The sequence below is a fragment of the Bidens hawaiensis genome, unplaced genomic scaffold (assembly GCF_021521415.1).
Source record: "Bidens hawaiensis isolate Kalapana, Puna unplaced genomic scaffold, B.hawaiensis_p1.1 tig00056000_1, whole genome shotgun sequence".
NCBI classification, from domain to species: domain Eukaryota; kingdom Viridiplantae; phylum Streptophyta; class Magnoliopsida; order Asterales; family Asteraceae; genus Bidens; species Bidens hawaiensis.
This window is the reverse complement of record NW_027500097.1, coordinates 29,839-42,160: the sequence shown is the minus strand read 5'-3', so window position 1 is coordinate 42,160 and position 12,322 is coordinate 29,839. Positions and strand designations below refer to the sequence as shown.

At 38.3% G+C, this 12,322-nt stretch overlaps 1 pseudogene; it reads right to left on the bottom strand.

Annotated features, from left to right (window-relative positions):
- Nucleotides 1-3,553: 3,553 nt before the first annotated feature.
- Nucleotides 3,554-12,103, bottom strand: LOC143601280 (RNA cytidine acetyltransferase 1-like; annotated as a pseudogene).
- Nucleotides 12,104-12,322: the final 219 nt, after the last annotated feature.

Here is a 12,322-nt window from a genome sequence, read left to right as displayed (position 1 = left end):
ATGATCGTATGGAGCCACGAGTGATACTGACTGACGCGGACCAAGCCCTTATGAATGTGTGTCAAGTAGTCTTCCCTAATGCCACAAAAAAATTATGCATATGGCACATCTCCGAGAATATAAAAAAAAGTTTAAGAGTCTATATAGAACAGATATCGGGGAGGACTTAACGTACTGGTGGAAGGTTCTGTATCAGTCTCCGACGATCGATATTTTCAGGTATAATTTCACTCAGATGCAACGCCATTTAGAAGAACTGGACAGACACGGTAAGTCTTTCAATTCGTATGCAGTTTCTTATATTATGGATACACATTTTATTTACATTTTCCCTTTATTTTGTCAGAGGTCTGGAATTATATTCATAACAACTAGTTGGAGCCATACAAACACAAGTTTGTAGCTTGTTGGATAGACGATCGGCGAAACTACGGCGAGCACACAACAAACCGTGTTGAGAGTCAGCACGCAAACTTGAAAAGGTACCTCCATGGAACCAACAACACACTCGAAACCATTGCGAGGCATGTCCTTAAGGTGGTTAAAAGTCAAATGGCAGAAATCGGTGGAACGTTTGAAGAGTCCCGTTTTAAGGTCATGGAAGAACATCGACAACACGGCTGGTTAAAAAAGTTAATTAATAGGGTGTCGATTAAGGCTCTTCAACTGATTGTAAACGAGTACCATTTGATAGATAGGATGTGTGACGGCGGAGCTTCGTGCGGCCACTATTTGTTTACTTCTACAGGGTTACCGTGTGCTTGTCGGTTGGAGGGATACATAGTTGAAAACAGATGTATTCGACTACAGGATGTAGACCCATTCTGGCGACAGCTAAATTTTGATCCAGCGTATCCATAGAACGAAGAACAGACTAAGAAGCAGGGGTAGAGAATATCAAGAAAACACTTTCGTCAATAACCGACCGTCATCAAAAGAAAAGTATTTTCGCGAAGCTGATGTCTGTGTTTCCAGGAAAATCAATTAAGAAAGAGCCTGAGAAACGAGAGGACCCCAAAGGACGTCCCAGAAAACAGGATCCCCCGAGACACAACTCGTTGTCCCGTTCGATGTCACCCAGTGGCGTGCAAAATTGCAGATTATTTTGCTGGTTACTACCACCGACAGTGGCGTGCAAAATTGTTGGATGGCCCGTACGTCACCGAGCTTGCGGATTTCGTTGGGCTGCGCAGATCAGCTAACTGGTTTACGTATCCCAGCGATTGGTCCGCGCCCGTTGAATCGCCCCCGTTGTACGAGCATGCATATCGTGAAGTCGTTTTCAGGACCTAATGGTAAGCCGGTAGACTGACTCGTGTCCGGCCAGTTGGCAACCGCTTCTTACGTCCCGGTGCCTTTAGTCGAGCCTGCCCCGATAGCAGCGGCGGAGGTCCAGGTTGTTGACCAGCCTGTCGACGAGGAGGAGGACGCAGGTGGGGACGCGGATGTTGATGCTGATGTTGACGCACATGAGGTACGTGTTTATATTATCGTTTAATTTTTACTTTTAATTCATCTATTTAATTAATTAGTTATTGTTTTGATATTAGCCACCGCCATAGCACGCCCCCCCCCCCCCCGGGTACTTATCGCGCAGTGAGTTTGGATGCCGGCACTGACGCCAGGTTACAGCTCATAGAGCTGGGATGCTGGAGATGCAGCGGGTGCATCTGGAGATGCAGCGTCAGATTGGCTGGATCGTCAGTTACCTCGTCCCCGCTCAGCGTGGGGTACCGCCTCCACCTACTTTTGACCACGAGGCGGCACGTCGGGCGTTCGACGCGGACGGGGGTGACGACGTGGACGACGACGGTCAGGGATCAGGCGTCAGACGGAGGGTCAACGACCATGTCGATGTTCATGATGTGACGTTTACGGCCGCCAACATCGACGACACCTCGTATTTATAGTTTGTGTGTATTTTGTTTTATTATGTAAAAACTCGATGTTTTTGTATATAATAATGTTTTGGTTTGGTGTATCTACATGTTTATTGTTTTGGTACAAAAAATTTGTTACAAAAACTTTTTATATAATAATGTTTATTGTTTTTAAAAATTTATTATATAAAAACAATAAAAAAGAAAAAAAAAATAAAGACATAAAAAAAAGAAAAAAACACCAAAAATAAACTAAAAAAACATAATAAGATAAAAAAGTGTTTTTTTTAAACACCCCTTAAAAGACGGCATATAGTTCTATAGGCGGTCTATTAAGGGGTTTTTAAAAAAAAACCCAAGGTGCCTCTAACATTTTCCTTTCTAAACGACACATCTCTTCCATACGCCCTCTTCAACCGTTGCGTTGTGTCACCGGATAACCGCCAGTGTATATAACCGTTTTTAGTTAGTGGGTATAAAAACCCCTCTCCGATAGATTGTTAAAAACATCCAACACAAACCATTGAAATGAATATATGAAACCCTTCTGTATTATATGTGTTCATAATTTGTGATACCCATTCAATTTCTATCAAATTGATATATGAAACCTTGCAAACTCTAATTTCGCATAATCAGTTTGAACTATTCTGGCAGTAAGCGACGGAACAAGCAACGGCATGACGGTGATTCACGCGATTCCGGTTATAATATCAACGAAACTAAGATGAGAACAGACCGCTGATTGAATCAGAACAAGAGAGGTGTGCGATAAAGATGCCGATTTAATTTTCATCATCATATCCATCGGTTCATGGTGATGGTGACCGTGTAATGCAACAGACAAATACCGTCGTGATTTATAGATAACAACCAAAGAGACTGCCTTCAAACACAGTTACCAATCCGTCGCTTGCTTGCCACCGTTTCACACCCCACCCGCTCACTGCCGCTAACAATTTCCTGTCATGTTATAATCCTTCTTAACGTTTCACCATCTCCGTCAAAATATGGTGAATTAAAAGGCACAACGTTGTTGGTCAATGTGGAATTGGTTAGTTGTGACCCACGTCTCGGAAGATTGCCGGATGTCTCATGGTCTTCATGTGTTTTAGTAATTGTATTACATGAATAGATTGCATCACTTATAAAATTACTTATTAAAGGCGTTTTTTTTATTTTTCTTTTACAAAAAGGAAAATTCACGATGAAAAATTATGAAATTTAAAATATAAGAGTTAAATCAGTTACATTTTATTCCATGAGAAATTAATATTACGGTCACAACTATATTCAAACATAGATATCTTATGTAAACTTAATATTACCATCTAACCATACACAAATAAGATTTTTTAAATTATTGGTTAATTTTCTTCAACATAGTGGATGATTTATCTTTTAATATAGGGGCAATTTATTAATTACAGGGATAATATATATTTAAAAATCTTATTTGTATGGTTTTGCTTTATTTTATTTTGCATTTATTTTTCAAAGTTATTGTACGTAGTGGAAAACGGATTGGCGGATAAATCTCCCCATAGATAAATCAAACCATACCAAGAACATATACTCACATACTTGAGTCAATACCGACCAAATTCCCGTCGCAACGCGCAGGTAATTCTGCTAGTTATAAATAATTATACACTTCTACCAATTATAAATTACTACGCCCTTCCCTTCTTTGAAGATTTGGAAGAACCTCCATCATTGCTTCTTTTCTTGTTACTATCTTTCATTTTCCCATGTTTTTCGACTTTTGTTTTAATGGACTTGACACTAATCAGACCACCAGGCGGTACATTTCCACCCCCGTTTTTCAAAGCACTCGCAAACTCTTCGTCCTTGTTTGCAATCGCGTACCTTTGGAAAAACTCCGAGTTCAACACATTGTCACTGCCTGCTTTAAAATCATCCTAAAATACAATCACAAAACAAATTTTAGTTCAAATATCAATTATCAAGACAATTGTCAACCAAACAAACCTTAACTATTTTTGCAGCTTCATTGAGATCCTCTTCCATTGTAATCTCGTGTGGCTTCAATTCCACCTGAAACTAGTTAAATATTAAGACAGTACAAAGCAATGAAGAAAATTTACTAATTTACTTTAAACTTGTGTCATTAATTGCATGTCTTCGGAGAAACACTGGGTTCAACACACCATCACTGTTTGCTTTAAAACCATCCTAAAATTCAATCACAAACAAAATTTAAATTCAAATATCAATTATCAAGACATTGGCCATCAATGGTAAAACAAACTAACCTTGACTTTTTTTGCAGCTTCACGGAGATCCTCTTCTACTGTAATCTTGTGTGGCTTTAATTCCATCTGAAATTATAAGACATTATTAATCAATGAAGGAAAAAAAATTAACTAAACTAGTGGCTTACTTCTTTGACTGGGGGCAGAGTTGAAGTAAATTCTTTTGTAGACATTGAATCCAAATATTTGTGAAATTTATTCATCACTTTAAAGAACTGTGACATCACTTGTGGTTTTTCCAACTTCATCACTCTCTATAAAAAAGAGATGATAAATAAATTGAAATAACTAATTAAAGTTTAGTTGAAAACAAACTAAACCACGACATAAGAAGCATCTTGATTCTGCAAGCCCATGCATAGTAATATAGAGGTTTGTACACATGATAACGAAACTGGTAACTTTTTCTCGAAGTATAAGTACGCAAGTGAATGTGTTAAATCTGAAATCTGTCAATTTAAACAAATATCAGCCTATGTTTTGTTTTAAAAATAATTTTGAAGATTCGTTACCAGATGATAATCAGCGCTTTGGTTCACGTAAGCTTTCAGTCTTTTCATATTGATTGAAGATTTAAAGATATCACCGTATATATCGTGTGAAATTGTAGACGGAGGGTCTACATCTGTGAAGCTGAGTTTTGGATCCGAATCCAATATGCTATAAAGACAAAAATATGGCACGATTAAAATTCCATAAAAAGTTATTAATAATAGAGACGTGTGTACCTCATTGCAAGCTTGTATTCCATAGTATTAAATCTAGGGGAGCACAAAAGCCTAGCAAATGATGACCTAAAAGCTAAAGACACAAAAAAATAATTTTCAATAATAAAGTTTTTGAGTTAATTGTGCAAATAATCTATGTGGTTTGGCCAAGGTTTAAAAGTCATGACTTTGAGGTTTAACGCTAACTATATACAAACCTTGATAAAAAGGAGCAACAAATCCCAATTCATCTGATCCAGTAACTTCAATATCATCTGTATGTAGAGATTTGAGCATCATACACGTATGCTCACCGGTAACAGGATTCTGAAAACAAATCATAAGAAACATGGTCAGAAAGGAAATTAGTATTAAGCATTAAAAAAAGATAATGATAATAATAATAATATCAACTTAACTGGAATTTGGCATAAATAAAACGGAGCGAATTTACATCTTCTCCAAAAGCGAAACAGATCCAAAGTAAGCCCAAAAGAGACCCCAAAATAATGTAGTTTCTCGTGCGGTCTTTTTGACAGAGGTTCGAGTAGAGCTGGAAGGTCTGACCTTGGTTTTATGTTTTCCTCACGCAATGACGCCTACAGAAAAAAGTTTGTTACAAAAACACAAATGTAAAAGTAATTAAATAATAATAATATCTTGCTTTCTCGGCTGCTTCGGTAATTCTGACAGGTGAAGGTTCCGGACGATCATTCCGTTGCCGATCCTTCCCAGAAAGTAAGATTGAAGTTCAAGTCTTCAAGATCGGAAAATAAAGATTTGTCCAAGATTCAATCTCGTCCAAGCTGTTGGATCAAGACAAGTACTAAATTTCAAGAAATAAAGACGAAGCAAGGAACTTGATGAAGGTTCCTGGACATAATCAATCCTAGAGGGAGATTATAGGGCCAATATTTCATATTAGTTTTAGGATTGTGTATGTCTTTATATTTGCTTTTAGTCGGTGTAATACGTACCTCAGTACGTTTAATTTTTTAAAGACAAATTGTAAAAGTTGGTGAAATGGGGACCATGTGTAAGGGCACTTTACCCATTTTCTCCAACCAACCCTTCACAACTTATCACCCACTTGGAAATAAAGAGCAAACTTTCTCTCTCACCCTACCTAACTTTTCTACCTTTCTTTCTTTTGTTTCTTACAAACTAAGATCCGAGATCCAAGTGTTGTTAGTGATTTCCGTTAGCTAGCAACACGGATTGATCCGAATAAAGTTGTTAGATGATCTATCTAAGGAGGACATACAGGAAGTTTAGTAAATATTATCATCCGGTTAGACACCCTGAAGAATATGAAAATTTCGGAATCCGAGATTGTATCAAAGTCTTCGGTGTTAGTGGGATTCAACCGGGAATCCAAGAGTACAGTGGGAGAGATCAAAGTGTCGGTCTATGTGGATGGAGTAAACTCTGTCCATAAATTTTCTGTTATTGATGCGTTGACTTCTTTCAATGTTATCTTAGGCAGGCCGTGGATCCATGATATGAAGGATATGCCTCAACCTATCATCAATGCATCAAAATTCTGATTCCTTGGGGAATCGTCAAGATACAAGGCGACCAACAGGAGACTAAAGATTGTTATGATTCATCAATGAAACCTACGGCTAAACCTACTCAAGCATAGTAATCAAATATCAAAACGCTTGATGTATTGGAAGCAGCCGAACAAGAACTAAAAGAAGTACAATTAAGCAACCGAACAAGGTGTTGATAGAAACTATGATTCCCGGAGAAATTGAAGAACAGTCGATCATGTTCCTCAAGAACAGAACCTCTACATTTGCATGGAAGCATGAGGTAACTATACTCTGCTCTTTTAATTGATGCAAAAGCTTTAATGATAAAGATCGTCATGTCCCTTCATAAGCTTAAGAAAGATATACAACAGTTAAGAATATGCAAAGATGGGACGTTGTACACAAATTCATACGTATGTATATATATGTATTTTCAAACTCGTTAACAGTAGAAGAAAGGAAAACCATATAAGGCCCGAGTAAGGACTTAACAACTGGCAGTGGAATAGCTGCAGCTTCACCAATCACCAAAAGTTCAACTTGAGACAGTTTTCCATGTTCGTGAGGTTGTATATACTACAACGACGCATATATAGTTATAAGCACATACAGTAATAGAAAGTGAGGTCCAAAAACATAGAATATAAAACAAGAATTAATTAATATGCAAGAGTGGCAATTGTGCATGCATGAAAACCTGAATTGACTGCCCATGCTGTTTGCATATATTTATTTTGATAGTTTGCGTTCTTGAGCTCTGGAATATCATAATCCAAATGTTTATATATCATGTAAAGAGGTTAGATTGTCACCCCGCTACAACAACTCTAGCAACTGCAAAACCAAGTGCAGCCGACTTCCCACAACCACGACCAGCAAGCAAAGCCACCGTGCAACACTTGTTAATCAGTTTCTTATCCAGGATCGCATCAAGACATGTAATTACAGCTTCACCCTAAATAAACAACATTCACAATATGTTAACTTTATGTGTACATGTAATATTAGCAACATAAGACACATCATTACCTGATCCAATGTGCAACACTTGCTAATCAGTGGACAGACAGGAAAGTCATCCTTTAACTGCTCTTTCAGATCTTTAAATCGCGCTCTGCTTTTGAGAACCCCTCAGAGTCCTTTTATTGCAAAAAAAAACCCCAAATTTCATGTCTTATACTAATAAAAACTAGAATGTTAAAGAAACCATAAATGTACCTCTTCTACTTAAACCGGTGTTATGGATTTAATGTGAGATGAAATTGGTAATATGTTTAACTCATCATCAATAACTATACACGAACCGCACGATGCAAGAGATAGTAAAAAGCCTTTGCTAAAGCGCCCGATGGCTAATGAATGGGATTTTGTATGAAATCTTTCATGAACATCCTGCAAGTAACTCCATTGTTAAACTCATAACTGCACTTTCTATTTGTGTAATAAGCTTGTGATGCAATTCATACCATAACCATGGCGTATAGACTAGTGAGTTTTTTTAAAAATGAAGTAATAGACTAACCATTCCACCGCCTTCCACTGTTTCTATAGTTGTAGCCAGAAGATTTGGTGTTAGAGCCTCAAAATCCTGGTGAATAAAAACATAATTATGCATATTAAAATGTACCGGCTATAATATAACTTAGACTTAAAGACATTATGAAATGCAATCTACCTGTAGTATATAGGTGCCAAGGTATTTCCAAGAATCCTCTCAGAATCCTTGTAACGTCAATAAGTAACTACTATATAAAGTTCCACGTTTTCAGGATCCATCCCTTGGCTAGTCTCGAGCTTCTTGGCCGGTTTGGCCCGCTTTTTCTTATGACTGTGAGACGCAAACAAAACATGAAGTTAGCCAATAACTTTCTACTAGTAGGGGTGTGCATGAAACAGAAAATGAGAAAAACCGATCCGAAACGGCAAAAAAACCGAACTGGCGGTTTGGTTTTTGTTTTGCATGCAATAAAAACCGAGAAAACCCAACTGAACCGAATCTTTAGATTTTCATTTTTAATTAAATTAATTACAAGAACTGAATAAACATGTAACCCAAATATTTCAACGCAAATGTATAATAATCAGTTGGTTATTAGTTAACAAAATGATTGAGACACGAATTCATAGCACAATATTTAGTTTTTCGGCCCAAAATTTCAAACTCAAGTGACAAAACGAAACCGAAAAAACAAGACTGCACGGTTTTGTAAGAAGGTAACTAGTTACCTGCAAAGTAAAAATAAGAAAATAAAACTAATTAATCTAAATGTTTGGTGTCAACGTGTCATGCACAAATATGTGGAGAATATAATAAATTATACAAAAGCAAGAATGTTAGAAGGGGGACTTGAACAAGGGCACCAAACAAACTCAGCTTTAAGAAAGACACAACTAGCCATCAGACCAAAAGAGTGTATTGTTAAATCTATACAATAATTTATCTAAAATCTCAAAACAAAGGTTTAAAAAGGATACTATAACACTAAGCTTTGATATTTATCTATAGTTATAATTATAACAAATAATAATAATAATAATAATAATATTTAAATGGTCTTGTAGTTTTTGGGGTTGTCATATAACGCCATTATGAAAAACTAGGCTATGCTTTATAATCTTGTGAATATTAATAAAGTGATGTCACCACTCTCTTAGCTCTTCACATTCATTAGGCCACCCGTAGTGTCATGCACAAATACCATGACAGCATATAATTTCACGAACATAGATTTGAGTGAGTTGTTCGACAGAGTACTTTTCCCGGATCGGGATGAAGTGAGCCGATTTGGTTAATCGATCAACGACTACCCAAATACTATCATTTTGCTTTTGAGTGGGGGGTAATTTTGTGTTAAAGTCCATAGCAATTTCTTCCCATTTCCAAACGGGGATAGGAGGTTTCTCAAGTAAACCAAAAGGTTTTTTGATGTTCGGCTTTAACATTTGAGCAAGTAAGACATTTTGAGACATAAAGTGCTACGCCCTTTTTCATACCCGGCCACCAATAAATAAATCGATGTATATCTTATCCGCACCAGGATGCATGGAATATCGCAACATATGAGCTTCGTCGAGAATGAAAGTACGAAGTTCATCACGATCGGGAACCCACAAACGATTGAGAAAATAAAGCAAGCCATCGGGTTTGGTTTCAAGTTGAAGTTCGGCTCCACATGACATTTCTTCGTACATATTGCCTTCATCAATAAAGGTGCATTGGGCTCGATAGATGCGGTCTTGAAGATCGATTTGGATGATGATGCTATGAAGCAGAATGAATTTGTCATTAACTTTACGACTAAGAGCATCGGTCATGACATTCGCCTTACCGGGATGGTAGCGAATTTCTCAATCGTAATCACTAAGTAATTCGGCCCATAGACGTTGTCTCATGTTGAAATCTTTTTGGTCAAAGATGTGTTGAAGAATTTTATGATCTGTGAATACAACACATTTCGTGCCATAAAGATAATGTCTCCAAATTTTGAGAGCTAAAACGACGAAACCAAGTTCGAGATCATGAGTCGTGTAATTCTTTTCGTGAACCTTAAGTTGTCTCGAGGCATATGCGATAACTTGACCTCGTTGCATGAGAACGCAACCGAGACCTTGGTTGGATGCATCGCAAAATACCACAAAGTCGTCGTTTTCATCGGGAAGGGTTAAAACGAGAGCATTGAAAGGCAAATGCTTTAGAGTTTGGAAAGCTTATTCTTGTTTCGGTCCCCATTCATAAGGTTTTCCTTTTTGAGTTAGTGCGGTGAGGGGTAACACGATTTTGGAGAAGTTTAGAATGAATCACCGATAATACCCTGGCCAAACCAAGGAAAGATCGGACTTCCGTGGGTGTGGATGGAGTTTTCCAATCTTTTACTGCCTCGATTTTGGCGGGATCAACATGAATACCTTTATCGTTGACGATGTGTCCCAAAAATTGAACCTCTTTTAATCAAAATTCGCATTTTGAGAACTTAGCATAAAGTTATTCTTTTTTAGGAGATCGAGAATGGAACGTAAATGATGCTCATGTTCGGCTTTGGTCTTGGAGAAGATGAGGATGTCATCGATAAAAACAATTACGAATTTGTCCAAGAATGGTTTGCAAACGAGGTTCATGAGGTCCATGAATATCACGGGTGCATTGGTTAATCCGAAAAGCATAACCAAGAATTCGTAATGTCCATACCGAGTACGAAAAGTGGTTTTAGGAATGTCGTCTTCATGAACACACAATTGATGATAAACCGATCGAAGATCGATTTTGGAAAAACAAGTTGCGCCTTGAAGTTAATCGAAGAAGTCGTCGATTCGGGGAAAAGGGTAACGATTCTTGATGGTGAGTTTATTGAGTTCACGGTAATCGATACACATGCAAAACGATCCATATTTTTTTTCACGAAGAGGACGGAGTGCCCAAAGGGGAAGAGCTTGGACGGATAAAGCCCTTATCGAAGAGTTCTTGAAGTTGGTTCGATAACTCTTGCAATTCCGAAGGAGCTAAACGATAATGAGCCTTGGCTACGGGAGTCGCGTCGGGCACAAGGTCGATTCGAAATTCAACTGGACGAATGGGCGGGTGACCAGAATCGTCTTCGGGAAAAACGTCAGGAAATTCACAAACAACAGGGATGTCTTAAATTTTATTTTCTTCGGGGTCTTTCACCACCGCTTGGGCTAGGAATGGAACATACCTTTGTCGTAAGTACTTACGAGATCGAGAGCTTGACATGAGGTTGAGTTTCTTGGGATCCGTTTTTCCAAAGACTTTGAGGGTTTTGCCATTGACGAGCGGAATTCGAATATATTTATCATAACAAACGACTTCGACACGGTGCAAAGCTAACCAATCCATACCTACTATGATGTCGAAGCTTCCCATTTGCATCGGGATAAGGTCTATGGAGAATTCGCGCTTGCAAAGAGTGAGATTGCAATTTCGAATGAACGAATCGATGGTGATGGAGCTACCGTTGGCGACTTCGACAGAAAAAGGGCGCGAAAGTTTAGTGCAAGGTACGACAAGGATAGATTCAAATTTAAATAAACAAAACTCCTATCAGCTCCGGTATCAAATAAAATTGAAGCTAAATGCTCATTTACTAAAAACGTATCGTTCACCAAATCGTTGGCAACTTGAGGTTGGATGGCGTTCATCATAAAAGCACGTCATCGGTTGTCGTGGTTGACTTGTTGAGATAGATGAGGATGGAGAGCTTGCATTGCTTGCGGGTGTGGCGGAGGAGGAAGGGCTTGCATTGCTTGGAGCGGTTGAGCCGGAGGAGCCAAAAGTTGCGGGATTTGAGGTTGATAGGTTTGAACTTGGTAGGCTTGGGTTTGGTAATAGGGTGTGGGCATGAGTTGAGCTTGGTTAACAAACGCAAGTCGATGACAAGCATTGCGGAAATGATTCAGATCTCCTCAATTGAAACAAGCTCTAGGTTGAGGAGGTGTTTGAGCAAAAGGTGCGGGGAGATTTTGGTTAGATGGAGCGAATATTGGTGGAGCGGGTTGCCCAAGAGAGGCTTCCCGACACACGTTGCTAAGGTGACCATAGCGGTTACACTTAGTGCATTGGCGGTAAGCGGAGTAAGCGGGATGATGGTGTTGGCAAGTGTTACACAAGGTATGAGAGCCGGATTACGATTTTCAGTTTTGGAGTGCTTGGGATTGAGATTGAGGTTGTGATGGGTGGGTAACGGCATAGTTTCTGTAGTTGGGCTTGCTTTTCTTCTTGGAGTGGCATAGTTTCGTATGTCTCTTTTTTAATTTATACGTCAAGATTAGGATGCTACAACACTTCTGTTACAACTATACTTTTTTTTTAAGTCAGTTATGTTTATTGTTTAGAACCTTAGAAGCAATTAGATAACAGAATAAGTATATTTAACTTTGAAAATATGCCTCCGATCCTAAGTAAATAC